This window comes from Bos grunniens, chromosome 16 (genome assembly GCF_055505025.1).
Source record: "Bos grunniens cultivar Pamir isolate PY7600 chromosome 16, Bosgru_T2T1.0, whole genome shotgun sequence".
Taxonomy (NCBI): domain Eukaryota; kingdom Metazoa; phylum Chordata; class Mammalia; order Artiodactyla; family Bovidae; genus Bos; species Bos grunniens.
In genome coordinates this window covers 37,212,140-37,225,913 of record NC_141180.1, presented here as the reverse complement: position 1 = coordinate 37,225,913, position 13,774 = coordinate 37,212,140, and the positions used below count along the sequence as shown (strand labels likewise).

The 13,774-nt window shown below is 49.8% G+C and overlaps 1 protein-coding gene and 1 pseudogene across 12 annotated transcripts in view; one reads left to right on the top strand and one right to left on the bottom strand.

Moving 5' to 3' along the window:
- PIK3CD (phosphatidylinositol-4,5-bisphosphate 3-kinase catalytic subunit delta) overlaps positions 1 to 12,380 on the bottom strand; it is a 62,373-nt gene extending 49,993 nt beyond the window's left edge. For 3 of the 12 annotated variants that reach the window (XM_086344354.1, XM_086344356.1, XM_086344355.1), the window contains exon 1: positions 12,242 to 12,311. The gene's annotated coding sequence lies outside the window, so the exon portion shown is untranslated. Of the gene's footprint in view, positions 1 to 9,282; positions 9,303 to 9,828; positions 10,018 to 12,241 lie in introns of those variants that run through there. The other 9 variants (XM_086344345.1, XM_086344357.1, XM_086344344.1 and 6 more) reach the window with 7 other exon arrangements.
- LOC147356611 (5S ribosomal RNA) lies at positions 4,951 to 5,070 on the top strand (annotated as a pseudogene).
- Positions 12,381 to 13,774: the final 1,394 nt, after the last annotated feature.

The window sequence follows — 13,774 nt, the reverse complement described above, 5'->3', positions numbered from 1 at the left end:
TTAGGTGCCTTACGTCCGTTTTTGCATTTAATCATCACAAGAAGCCCCTACGGCAGGCCTTCTGTTTCATGAAGGAGGAGGGTGAGGCTCGAGGAGGTGACGTTGCACAGCTAGTGATGGGAGAGGCAGACGTGAACCGGGTTGACCCCCGAGCCCTGCTCTCACCACTGAACCATACTCCCTTTCCTGGGTGTGCAGAGGAACCAGATTTGGGCCACGGGTCAAGAAGACACTTGAGTCCTGTTGCCATGACTGTGTCACCCATTAGGTTGAGGACCCTTGGGTGGACTTCCCACGAAAGGCTCAAGGAAGAAATTGGGCAAGGAAGAAATTGAGGTTGCAGAGGTCGGGCCCTGCTTCCGCTGGACAGAGGGCTGAATGGGCACTACCTGGGCAGACTGGGGTGGGCTGGGTACCAGAAGCTGCATCCTCCTGGCACCTCTCTCTGTAGAGGAGCAGAACCCAGGAGGCCAGTTCCACCGAGACAAGGACTGCAAGAACAGAAAGGCTGTCTGGACCCCAAGTTAGCCTGGAGACAGAGGGAATCGGTGAGAACAGGGCGGGGATGACCCTCTGCACAGCTGATGGGCTCCCAGAGGCCTCAGCCCTCCTCCCACCTGGGATCCAGGTTCCCCTCCTGGGCAATAAGGGGGCACATTTGGAGACAGCACAGGACAGGGGTGAGGAGCAAGCTCTGCCGCTTCCTTTCTGAGTAATACCTAGATAAGTTACTAAACCTCTTTGTGCCTCAGTTCCCCCTTCTGTAAAACACAGATCATGAGAGTGCTTCAAAGAAGAAATTAGTATTTGGGGGACTTCCCTGGTGTTGTTGAAGCTGAAGCTCCAGTGCATTGGCCACCTGATGAGAAGAGCTGACTCATTGGAAAAGACCCTGATACTGGGAAAGATGGAAGGCAAAGGGAGAAGTGGGTGGCAGAGGATGAGATGGTTAGATAGCATCACACACTCAGTGAACATGAATTTCAGCAAATGCTGGGAGATAGTGAAGGACAGAGGAGCCTGGCGGGCTGTAGTCTGTGGCTTCATAAAGAGTAGGACACGACTTAGCTACTGACAACAACAATAACTGGTGGTCCAGTGACTAAAACTCTTACTCTCAATGCAGAAGGGTTCGATCCCTGTTCGGGGAACAAGATCCTACATGCACAACTAAAGACCTGGCGTAGCCAAATAAATAAATAAATAAGTTAGTATTTTCAAAGTGCCCAGAATACCATGTAGCACAGAGTAGGTGCTACAAAAGTGTTTGTTTTTATTGTTATTAAAAGATGTGGCAAGCTAGACTAAGGTGGCAATTCAGAGCTGGCCAATAGCAAGGCTCATTGGTATAAATACTGCTAAAGAAACTAGTGTGAAAGATCCCTTTTCTGGAGCTTGTTGTGCTCCTCAGGGTGAGGGGCTGGTGTCTTTGAGATGGGAGTTCTAGGTCAAACTCCGCCTCTCACCCAGGCTCTGTGATTCTGCCGTCTTCCCCCATCTCCCCCGCCCCCCGACCTCTCTGTAGCAGAATTGGGGGATTTGTGCTCACCATTCCCTCTTCAAGACACCTTGACTGATGGTCTCATCGTGCTGACGACTCAGGATACCAGGCTGCAGGTTTGGTCTCTGAAAGACTTAGCTGTTCTTATGCCCAAGCACACCCATGCCAGCTGTTCACCTTTGTAATTACACAGTGTGGTCAGCGGATAAGTGGATGAAATATGGGTGTGACCAGAAAGAGCTGTTTCCATGAAAATGGAATTGAGTGCTTTAGAAAACAGTAAAGACAAGTCACTAAAACAAAGTTTCCATTAAATGAGACTGAGCAAAGCAACTGTAAAAGGTAGGGGAGAAGAATGAGAATTGACAAAGGATTCTACGCCTTACTTAAGAATGACGAACCAATCAAACAAAAGCTCTTGGCCTCACATCAGTACATCTATGTACTTTTTTGGGGGTGGGAGGAGGGCATGCTGCATGACAAGGGGGATCTTAGTTCTCTGACCAGATCCTCTGGCATCGGGAGCTTGGGGTCTTAACCACTGAACAGCCAGGGAAGTCCCACATCAGTACGCGGGGATATGTTTTAAGTTAAGATGCTTAGATTTGAGATGCAGCATTTTCATAATTATCTACCTAAACTGAAGTTTCAGTTAATCAGTCAATGAATCACATAGGATAACAGGGCTCCTATGGGACCTCCCTGGTGGTCCAGTGGCTAAGAGTCTGCACTCCCAATGCAGGGGGCCTGGGTTTGATCCCTGGTCAGGAAACTATATCCTGCATGCTGCAAGTAAGACCCAGTGCAGCCAAATAAAGTAATAATTTTTTTTAAAGTGCTCCTAAGAAGCTAGGTATCTCATCACAGTTGCATCTAATCTAATCGCTGTTTTGCCTTAATCTGTTTTTCAAACTGTAGTTGGAGACATTGGGGTGGGAATAACGGAAGCCACAGCAAGAACATAAACATCTTCCCAGAGCATCCATCTGACTCAAAAGTAAGGGGGAACAGCAAAATAAACATGGATTATCGAGGAATAGAATGTAAAATTATTGTTAGGATTAAAAATAAAACTTGAAGCTTCAAAGCAAGGTCATGGTTGGGGTGGGCTGCAGCAGGCTAGGGTCACAATCCCATCTCTCTGGTGGGAGGAGTGGGTGGGAAAGTTGGAGAAGCAAGGTCCATGAGGGTAAAGGTCATGGCCAGCTGCCTAGCCATCTCCCAACCACTTTCCCACAAACCTGCAGCAGAAAGCTGTCCTGGGATGGCTGCCTTCAGAGCAGCCTGCCCGTTTGGGCACCCCCATCTCGCTGCTGCAGCTTGCAGGTGATGGGGCCAAGATCACCTGATGGCAGACCTCACTAGAAGCCTCACCTCCACCCTCTCAGCCTCTGTCCTCCGAGCTCCTCCAGACCTTGAACAGTTAGAAAAAGCTGGAAAAAAAAAAAAAAAAAAAAAGAACCTCCTGGCTTTGGCACATCTGAGAGGAACAGGCTGATAACAAAGGGCAAAGCGATTCCAACCCTTATCTGTAAAATGGGGGTATTTACTGACACACACCCTGTGCATTCCAAAAGGATCATTGTGGGAGAATCAAATAAGATAGTGACTGGGGACTTTCCTGGTGGTCCAGTTGTTAAGATTTCACACTGTTTTTCAATGCAGGGGGCGAGAGTTGAACCCTGGTTAGGGAACTAAGATCCCACATGCCAAGCAGCATAGCCAAAAAGTGAAAAAAAAAAAAAAAGAAAAAAGGATAGTGGTTGAATAAACCTTAGCACAAAAGCAAACCTCAACAACTTATGACAAAGATACCTGTCATTTAAAATCCATTCAGTCCTACAGTGTGGGCTGCAAAGATTCATTCATCCAGTGGCAAACACAGCAACTTTTGAAGTGCTCATTCCAAACTAATACAGGTTTTTCCTTATTTCTAATCCTCATGACAATCCAATAAAAGAGATACGGTTATGTCAATTTTCAGATGAAAATCCGGAGGCTCAGAGAGGTCAAGGTCACTAAGCATTTAGGATGAAAGCCAAGATCTCAACTTCCCTCTAGTTCCTAAACTCTTGCTTTTGACATGAACATTAGACTTTCTCTTTACTCATTCTCAAACACTGTGCCTCCCACTGGAAATACTAAGCCTCACACATCTTATGAAGCTCCCTCATATAAGACACAGGGTGCACTTAATTAAAAATAGAGCACTGCTTTCCCAGTGACAGTAGGTGAATATTTATTCAAATATTCGTCACACCACACAATAGGGAAAAAAGATTCATAACCCAGTGAGCTGGCTTTTGGACCCATGAACCATCAGAAACAAGTGTGTGGTTTTGCTCATCTTTTCATTGGCTCTAAACATGAGAAAGGTTTTTCAATGGCGTTTTTTAAGAGGGACAGGTGAGAGGGAAAGTTAGGGGGGTTTTTGGTGGTTTTTCCACTAGAAGAAATTTCTCATGAAGCTGTTTGAGATCAAGACCCTGGTTTTATTGATATCCTCCTCAGACACAGGTCGGCAGCAAAGAGGAAAATGCATGCTTAAACCAAATGTGTGTGGGATGGACGACCCTCACCTGAGGCTACCTGACACGCGCTTGAGAGGAGCTTGGACGCCGTTTCACTCTGCTGTGCTGTTGTGTCCGACTCTTTGTGACCCCGTGGGCTATAGCCCACTAGGTTCCTCTGTCCATGGAATTTTCCAGGCAAAAATACTGAAATGGGTTGCCGTTTCCTACTCCAGGGGATCTTCCCCACCCAGGGATCGAATTCACGTCTCTTGTGTCTCCTACACAGGCAGGATTCTTTACCACTGAGCCACTAAGGAAGCTTTACTTTTTACTCTAAGGGGCTGCAAAAGGCTGCTTCATGGTCAGCAACCCACGCTGGTGCTACCCCAGGGTCCTGCGCCTGTGGGACCAAACCGCAAGAAGGAGTGACTGGATGTGGACAGAAACGATCACCAAGATGAATTCTGGACTCCACCATTCGTAAGTCTTTACCCTCATTTCCATGCTACAGGGGTGATGGGACCCCAGAGCACAGGGTCCTGCAGCCCCTCCGTCCCGCCATACCTCTCAGCAAGCATCGGTTCATGCATTTGCCCCAGGGAGGCTCACACCCAGATCCAGGCAGACAGCTGGGGACTAGGTCCATTTTGACAGAAGGGCTGATGGTCTACCTTTATAGCAGAAAAATGGATCCCCATGCTTAACCCAAATCCTTTTGGCTTAAGCGTAAACCATCTCTCCCTGTAGTAACAAGATTAATCTTGAGGGTAAATGGAGACTTGTTAAATAAAATAATGATAATAACAATAGTAGTGGAGTAGGTTGCCTTGCCCTTCTCCAGGGGATCTTCCCAACCCAGAGATCAAACCCACAGCTCTTACCTCTCCTGCATTGGCAGGTGGGCTCTTTACCACTTGCACCGCCTGAGAAGCCCATTCCTATGGCCATACCACCCTAAATGCACCTGATCTTGTCTGATCTCAGAAGCTAAGCAGGATTGGGCCTGATTAGTACTTGGGATGGGAGATTGCCTGAGAATATCAGGTGCTGTAGGCTTGGGCTTCCCTGGTGGCTCAGACGGTAAAGAATCTGCCTGCAATATGGAAGACCAGGTTTGATCCCTGGGTGGGGAAGATCCCCTGGAGAAGGGAATGGCAACCCACTCTAGTATTCTTACCTGAAGAATTCCTTGGACAGAGGAGCCTGGTGGGCTGAGTATCAACTATATGATATGCGATGTTCATTTTCTAGTTTATCTCATTTAATCCTTAAGACAACACTAGGAACAGGTCCCATTAGCTTCACTTAACAGAAGAGGAAACCGAGGATCACAGAAGGTAAGAAATCTCAAGGTCACACAGCAGGAATGTAGGGAAACTACAGTTTAAATTCCAGAGTTCCATCCAATTCTAGAGGTCAAGGGTTTAATTGCTATGTTATACTGCAGCAAACCTCATGCTATACCTACAGCTAACAACCAAAAAGAAAGCTATTTAGCTTCATTAGCAAAATAAATAAATAAAGCAAAAAAAATTCAAGATGACTACCTTTTAAGCCAATTAGTAAAACATTTTTTACCAATATTATTAAATGCCATCATGAAACTATTCTATATCACTGGGATAAACTCATTCAATATTTCCTGGAAAAATATTTAGCTCCACGAGCCATAAAAATGGTCAATACCTTTGATGATAATTCTTGAATACAGGAAAATTCAGATGCCTGAAAATATCTGTTACAGTGCTTCAAAAGTGGTGTGTGTGTGTGTGTGTGCCTGGAAGCAAGATAAATGTCCCGCAGTGGAGGATGCCGGAGAAAGTAATGGTGTCCCTGCACTAGGACATTTATCCTGCCAATAAAAGGATAACCAGGTGATGAAGTGATGTGGAATGCTAACGTACGTGCCCCCATTAAGTGAAAAAAGCAAATTACAAAAGCACATGATTTGCCCCTCACACAATTAAGTATAGAATTATCATATGATCCAGCAATTACGCTTCTGGGTATATAGGCAAAAGAATTCAAAGCAAGGACCCAAACAGATATCTATGAACATCCACATTCATAGCAGCATTATTCACAATAGCCCCAAAGTGGAAGTAACCAAGTGTCCGTCGACAGATGACTCAATAAGCAAAATGCGGTCCATCCGTACAATAGAATATTATTCAGTCCTTAAAAATGGGGGGGGGGGCTTCTGACACATGCTGCAACACAGATGAATCCAGAGGTCATGATGCTGAGTGAAACGAGCCAGTCACAAAAGGACAAGTACTGTGCGGTTCCATCTGTATCAGGTACCAAGAGTAGTCAAATTCCGAGACAGAAAGCTGAGTGGTGGTTGCCAGGGGCTGAGGTGGGGAGAGCATTAGCGTTTAATGGGTAGAGTTTCAATTTTGCAAAACAAAAAAATTCTGGAGATGGACAGCAGTGATAGTTGATGATGATGTGAATGTACTAAGTGCCACAGAATGAAATACACTTGAAAAAATGGTCTAAATGGTAAATTTTACATATATTTTACCACAATTAAAACATAAAAATTAAAGTAAAAAAGCATATGCCTAATGCAGGGTTCGATCCCTGGGTTGGGAAGATCCCCTGGAGGAGGGCAAGGCAACCCACTCCAGTATCCTTGCTGGAGAATCCACATGGATAAAGGAGCCTGGCAGCCTACAGTCCATGGGGTTGCAAAGAATCGAGCACGACAGAGACTAGGCACACAGCACACTGGTCACAATTAAAAATGCACATTAAAAAATGGAAAAGTGGCCCAGTGGTTAGGACTCCACACTTTCACTTCTGAGGGCCCAGGTTCCATCCCTGGTCATGGAACTAAAATCCCACAAGACATTCTACACACCCTGTACACATCAGCTCTTTTACAGACATAAAAGTGTGCCTGGCACTTTAAACATGACTATATGAAATGCTCAAGACTGGCGATAAAATTGCTATTCCAGTTGTTAAAACTGGGGACTCTGAGGCTTGCGAGGGTTCTGTGATTTGCCTAGTGGTTGGGAAGGACTTCCCTGGTGGCCCAGGGGTTGGGACTTTGCCTTCCAACGCAGGGGGTATGGGTTCGATCCTTGGTAGTGGACTTAAGATCCCACATGCTTCTAGGTCCAAAAACCAAAACATAAAACAGAAGCAACACTGTACCAGATTCAATAAATGGCTTTAAAAATGGTCCACATAAAAAAAATTTTTTTAAGTGATTGGGATTAAAATCAAGTCTGGTTGACTCCAAAGACGTACTTTTTCTTCCATATGGCAATTCCTCCATCACCTCTGCACCCCACCCCGCCTATGTATAAAGGACTTAAAGTTTCAGTATCACAGCTATGAACCTGCTTCCCTATTGAGAAGACAGCATGTCTCCAAGATTTCACAACCAACAGAAAAAAAGGCAATGCCCCTTTGCAATTCTACAGGGGAGGTGGAATAGGAGCCCTGCCCCTCCAGAGAGCTTCCATCCCTACAAGCTTCAGTAATAGGGATGGGGCTCCCCAAATCCCTTCCCACACCACCAGCACCATCCTACCCCACCTCACAATGGTGGCTGCTCAGGAGGACATAGGGACATAGCAACAAAACTGAGCCAGTCCAACAACTGCTCAAGAGACGAAACTCCAAAATGGGAAGGGCTGTGTGTCCCCAGACAGAGGTGGGGAGCCCTGAGCTGAGAAAGCGTTGTCCTAGGTCAGGTAGGACCAAAGAAGACTAAGAGGGGCTGAAACAATTCCCTGCAGGTGAAGAGCCTGGTCTCTTGGCAGTTCCTTTGAATTCCAGGAATTTTCTTTTCTGCCTTTGGGACCCTGATTGTGGAGGGTGCTACTCACAGCAGAGCTAACTTCTAAGGCGGCTGCCAGTTCACAAAGCTGGGGAGAGGGCAGCAGGAGGGCGGAAGGAAGGCTGGTGACTACAGGACCTCTGGTGACTCTGAAATCCTTGCCTGATTGCACTCACAGGAAAGTACAGGGCCCAGATGTAGGAAGCGTTCCATTCCCTGCAAAGACAACTGTGCTCAAACCTTCCCCAGAAAATACCAAAGAAACACACTCCCGTCCTTCTGCAGTTGGCTGAATGGTGGCCCCTAAGGATATGTCTGCCTTCATCCCCAGAACCCATGAATTATTTGGAAAATTAACTTTGTGTAGAAAGGGTCTTTGCTGATGTAATTAAGGACCCTGAGATGAATTCATCCTGGACTGTTCAGGTGGACCCCAAATCCAATGACAGCTGTCCCTCTAAGAGACACAAGAGGAGAAGACAGAGAGGAGGAGCCGTGTGAACACAGGGGCAGAGATCAGATGATGCTGCCACAAGCCAAAAACAGCTGGAGCCCTCAGAAGCTGGAAGAGGTAGGGGGGGTCCCTGGAGAGAGGGAGGCCATACAGACACCTTGATTTTGAACTTTTGGGCTCCAGAACTGTGAGGGAATACATTTGTGTTGTTTTGGGCCACAAAAACTGTAAGAATTTGTTATTGACAGCCACGGGAAACAATACGGCATCCCTCCAAGACAGTACAATCCAGTTCAAGCAGCTTACTCCCTTTCTGCAGCTCTCCCCTCGCCCATCCCCCCATCCCCACTTACTGTCACGTTCCTGGCATTTCCTCTAAGTGGAAAAAGCAATTTCCCCCAAAGTGAGTGAAACACAGTGAACTGAAATACCACTTTAGGAACAGACACACCCATCACTCTGAGGACTCTCCCTCTCGGCTCAGAAAGTAAGCAGCCTTGGAAAACACCCATTTCCAGGAGAAGCCCCAGGAGCCCTTCTCTGAGGGGGGTCAGGTCACCACCTCTGATGGGGAGGAGTGGAGACTTCTACAAGCCACACCAGTGCAGCACCAACCTCAGGCCCCAGGGGCTGTGCTGGCCTCCAGGGAAGGGAGAGGGAGCCAGATTTTGGAATGATCCAAAGCAAGTCAGTATTTGTCTGCAAGGAAAAGAGTGAAGAGAGAGGCTCCCCAGTTTTTTAAATTGTTTTCTTCCCCCACCTTGAAACTGGCAGTATTTCTGATATGATTGCAGGGGATTTCCACCAACCAAGTTGAAGAAAATTCAGTTTTAGCATTAACTGCAGGGAGAGAGGAGGAGTTTTGCAACCTTTGTCATTTATGAAACACCAGCAGTGGCCCCAAAATGAAGATGCTTTCCTTTCTCCCAAATCAGTCAGGCTCCCACCACCCTCCCCGGGCTGGCGGCTAATTACCACACGCGTCTTGACTCTGACCCGGGGGCAGCGGGGCACTGACCTTCCTTGACCCTCCTGGGAGCCTTGCCCTCCAGTCCTGCCCTTCCAACCGCTCGGCTGGGAAAAGTGTTTGTCCTCTGGAGAGTGGCGGAAAGAGCTCCTCTGAGGTCCCACGGTAAGGAAACACTTGGTGGGGCCCCAAGCCCCACCGTCAGACCCACAGAAGCAGCTGGAGGGAGGGAGGTGCTCTCTTAAAAAAATGGTTTTGAAAAATTAGCTAACCAAAGGGGAATTGCTTCATAAGTTGCACATTCACTTCTCCCTTTAACTGTGCAATTAAAGGAAAACAAGGTGAAGCAGGAACTGACCCCTCATACTCCCCCATTCTCTCCCCACCCCACAATCTCCCTTGACATAGGCACAAAAGCAAAGCTAACCAGGTCTGAGGCTGGTCTCTACTTATGGATTGTCTTGCCTTGTAAGCACCCCCAGGGGCTGGTACTCTCCCTGCCAGCCTGCCTTGTTTTTAGCCTTGGCCCCCGGGGGGATCCGTAATAAAGCAAGAGAAAGAACGGAGCCCCAAGCATCATTCAAAGGTGTACTTTACCTGTCCTTCCTGGGCAAGGACTAAAGCAGCAAAATTGCAGATTGTCCCGCCGGAAAGGGACATCAGCATGGCCAGAAGGACCTCTGGGGCAGTTGCCCTAATTCCAGAAACATCTGTATTGGCAGTGTTGTTTCTAAAGGTGGGTGGAGAGGTGAGGGGAAGTAAGCTTGGCTTGTCTTTAGAACTGGCAACTGCCAACTAGGTTTTAAGAGTATACTCATCCTCCCACCCCACCACCACACCCCGGGTGTTTTCCACTACTTTGCTGAAAGCACCAGAAGAGAATGAACCTCAGTATGTGCTAGTCAGAGCTCTCCTGAGCCAGGATGGACAGAATCCCACCATCAAGACATTAAGCCACAGCAGGACATGGGAATGTGAAGGGGTTGGCGATTTCTGCTCTGAGGAGAACAGAAGAGAAAGCTCTATTCTGCTCTCCTTGTGTTTGCTGGCAGCCTCCTAAATCAGAAGAATCTTCACCCCCACTTATCATGTTCCTCAAACCTGGTGGGTAAAGGTAGCAAGGTTTTACAGGAAAGCATCCAGGTGGGTACCTTAGACTCTGGCTCTGAAAGGACACCCCACATCCCAGGTCCGAACACCAAGCAAACTGTTAGGCGACATACATTCTTCTTCATCTGCAAACAGCAACACTATCAGATGACTAAATGCTTTGGCGTCTAAAGGAACCAGGATTCTGGATCAGCTAACTGTAAACGTGTGGGTCAGTAAGTTTTCACTGTGCTGAGCCTTGGTTTCCTCCAGTACAAATGGAGCCCTCATTCAGCGCCTGGTTAACTGAAGATATATGGAAAAAACCCTATGGCACCATTCACTTGAGAAGAACACTGAGGCACTCAGGCACGCCAGCGGTGGGTGTGCAGCCCCTCTGGAAGTGAGCAGTGGTATTAGTTCTCGGTTTCAAAGTCGCTCTGGAGCAGTGAACCTTTCCCGGGGAGATTCCTGGGAAAGGAAGCTGCTACCTGCCCCAAGGCACACATCTCACACACGCGTGACCGTGCTTGCAGGACATTTCTGGGGGTGGCGTCTGTCGGGGTTTCTGCAGGAGCCCCGGGGGAAAGAAGCCCCATTTGATGGTCCAGTGGGGTTCGAGACCCACAGCGCCCTCCTTCCTGGGGACACCTGAACGAAATGAAAGCTGCCCAATCATCCAACGGCTCCAGACCGCTCCATATGCAAACTGGGCAGATCCCAAGGGTGCTGCGCTTGAACCTGGTACTTGGGCCGCCGGCACTGGCTGCCCCACGGCGTCCCCCACTCCGACCCCGGAAATCCCATCCCCACTCGCTTCCCCTCCCGAAGCGCCTCCTATCAGTCCTCTCCTGGCTCTCCATCTCCCCACCGGAGCAGGGCTCAGGGCGCAGACGGCAAAGCAGTGCCCCCGCCCACACGTCCCGGTCCCCAAAAAAGTTCCCCGGTCTCTCTCTCCTCGATCTCAGAGAAGTGGGTGCACAGGACGGACCCTAAATAAAAACAGGAAACGCGATTAAAAAAAAAAAAAAAAAAGGCAGCAGCAGCAGCCTCATTCAGGCTGAATTGAGGGTAAGAGTATTAAAAAGAAGAAAGAAAGAAAGAAAGAAAAAAAAAAAGAGTCCGGAAATGCAAAGCTGAAGGCGGTTTTGCCGCCGTAACCCGGACCCAGCCGCAGATCCGGCGCTGGTCTCGGCGCGCCGCTGCAGTAAACACGCGGTGAGCGGCGCCAGCGGCCCGAGCCCCGCCAGGGCCGGAGGGAAGGACCTGCCGCAAGTCCAAGCGCCCGGCAACGCCTTCCCTGGCCTCTCTCCAGCCCCGGGTCCCGCTCTCCGGGGCTGGGGAGGGTGCACCGGGCCAGGGCGCAAGGGAGGTGTGTGCACCCCTCTCCCCAAGGCTCGACCGGAGCTCGGGGCGGGGGTGGGGGGAGGCGGAACCGCCGTAGAGAACGTAGCCTGCACCCCAAGGCATAGCCCGGGCGCCCCGGGTCCCGCTCGCCAGCCCCCGGGGCAGGGCGCACGCGGCTAAGCGCTGTCATTCCCTGGGCTCGGCTGGTGCATACGAGGCTGTCTTGCCGCGGGAGCGCACCCCGTACCCCGCCTCGGGCCCGGGACCTCCCCGGTCCCGCTCCGCGGGGCATACAGTCCCCGTGCACGGGAGCTGTGTGCACCCCTCTCTCGGAGGATGCTCCGGGGGCTGCCCCGACCCCGCGCACAACCTTGGCCCAAGTTCCGGGGGGCGCCCCCTCGCCCGGCTCGCTAGACGCCGGCGGGTGCACAGGACCCGGGTGCACCGGCTCTTCGCGCCGGGAGACGTCCACAAGCCGGTCCCCCGTCTCTTCGTGGTCCCCCTAAGTCCTCCGAAGTCCCTGGTCCCGGTCCTCTCCCCCACCCCCCAGACTCAGCCGGAGGTGAGCGCTTACCCGTCCGGGCGCAGCTGGCAGCCGCTGGGAGCTCCGGCGCTGGGCGCGAGTGAGCCTCGAGGGACGGAGGCGGGGCGCGGTGCCCCGCCTGCTGACAGCCCGCACACTCCACTTCCCACTTTGTTTCCCTTTTACTTGCAACAGGAAAAACAGCAGGTCCTCCTGCCGCTTCTTCTAACCCTCCGCCTGCCTCGCCTGCCCCCCTCCGTCTCGGGCTGGAGGGGCGTCAGCCCAGGTGCCTCTGGAAGCTACACCTTGCCCTTCTTCAAAACAAGTTTATATCTGTATCCAGAAGTGGAGTGTTTCCTGCCGTGTCAACACACAAAGATGTCACAGCCATCGGCGATTCCGGCCCTCCAAATGTGAATATCTGAGCCCCGAGGGCGCCCAGGAAGAAGGACGAAGCTCTCATAGACCAGCTCTAAGGAGCTGGGGGTATTGGTGGCGGGGCGCGGGCATGTGAAAAAACGCAGGATTCTGGCTCCGCTAGCTGAGATGCATATGAAAGGAATGATTTCTGCAAGCCCAGGCTCTTGCATCTTTTCATACACAGAAAAGTGCTAAATTCCTTAACTTGAGATATCTGTTTTTTCATAATTAATAATAATCTTTTGATGTTCAGACTACTTGCCCCTTGTTGCAAACTTCTATATAATTTCACTCCTCCGCACCACCCCCCCACCACCACTTTATCAGTAGCAGTTCTCTCAGGGTTACTTGGGATGCTGTCTCCCAGGCTTGCCGTCTTAAAATTCCCACCAAATAAAACATAACTCTTGACTTTTATGTTGTGACTATTTTTTTAAGTCGACAGTTTTTATTTAATAAAGAAAACGATCAAATCAAGGTCCTAAGAACTCATAAAAGCCCCACACCTTCCACATGCACACACCAAAGGATTTTAGCCCTGAAGGGAGGAAAGCTGGAGGCACCTGGTGGGGGAGGGGGTGGCCAGGCCAAGTGCAGGGAACTGGCAGGGGGTGTGTAAGTGGGGACCTGGAGCTTGGAGTCCCACTGAGCTCAGTCCTGGAGGGAAAGCAGTGGCCTGTGGGCTTGGATGGGTCAAGAGCATGGGTCAGTGCCCCCCAAGATTACTACATTGGCTTCAGATCCTTCCAGCATGTGATGGGTGATGAGCCAGTCAATTTCTTTGTCCAATGACTTAAAGGACCCCCACCCCCAATCCAGCCTGGGAAAGAAAGCACCTGTTTGCTTTCCTTGAACAGAAGAAGACACTGAGGCTTGAAGACGCATTCTTTCTACCCAAGAGATCCCCTGGCCACCCCCAGGGCCGGCTTGGGCCCGCACTGGCTACAACATTGGAAGGACAGGCAGTTCTGTGCTCAGCCAGGAAATGGGAGAGAATTTGGGCAAGATGAGTGGGTTACTGAGTCATCTCCGTTTTCTAGTATTTGGGCTGCAGGCTCTGATCTCTCGGCTGGATACCTGTGAAGGAGCCAGGAGAGACCACGGGTCCCTATGGGTGAGAATGCTGAGTCTGTTCCCAGAAGTATACATCTTCCCAATGAAACA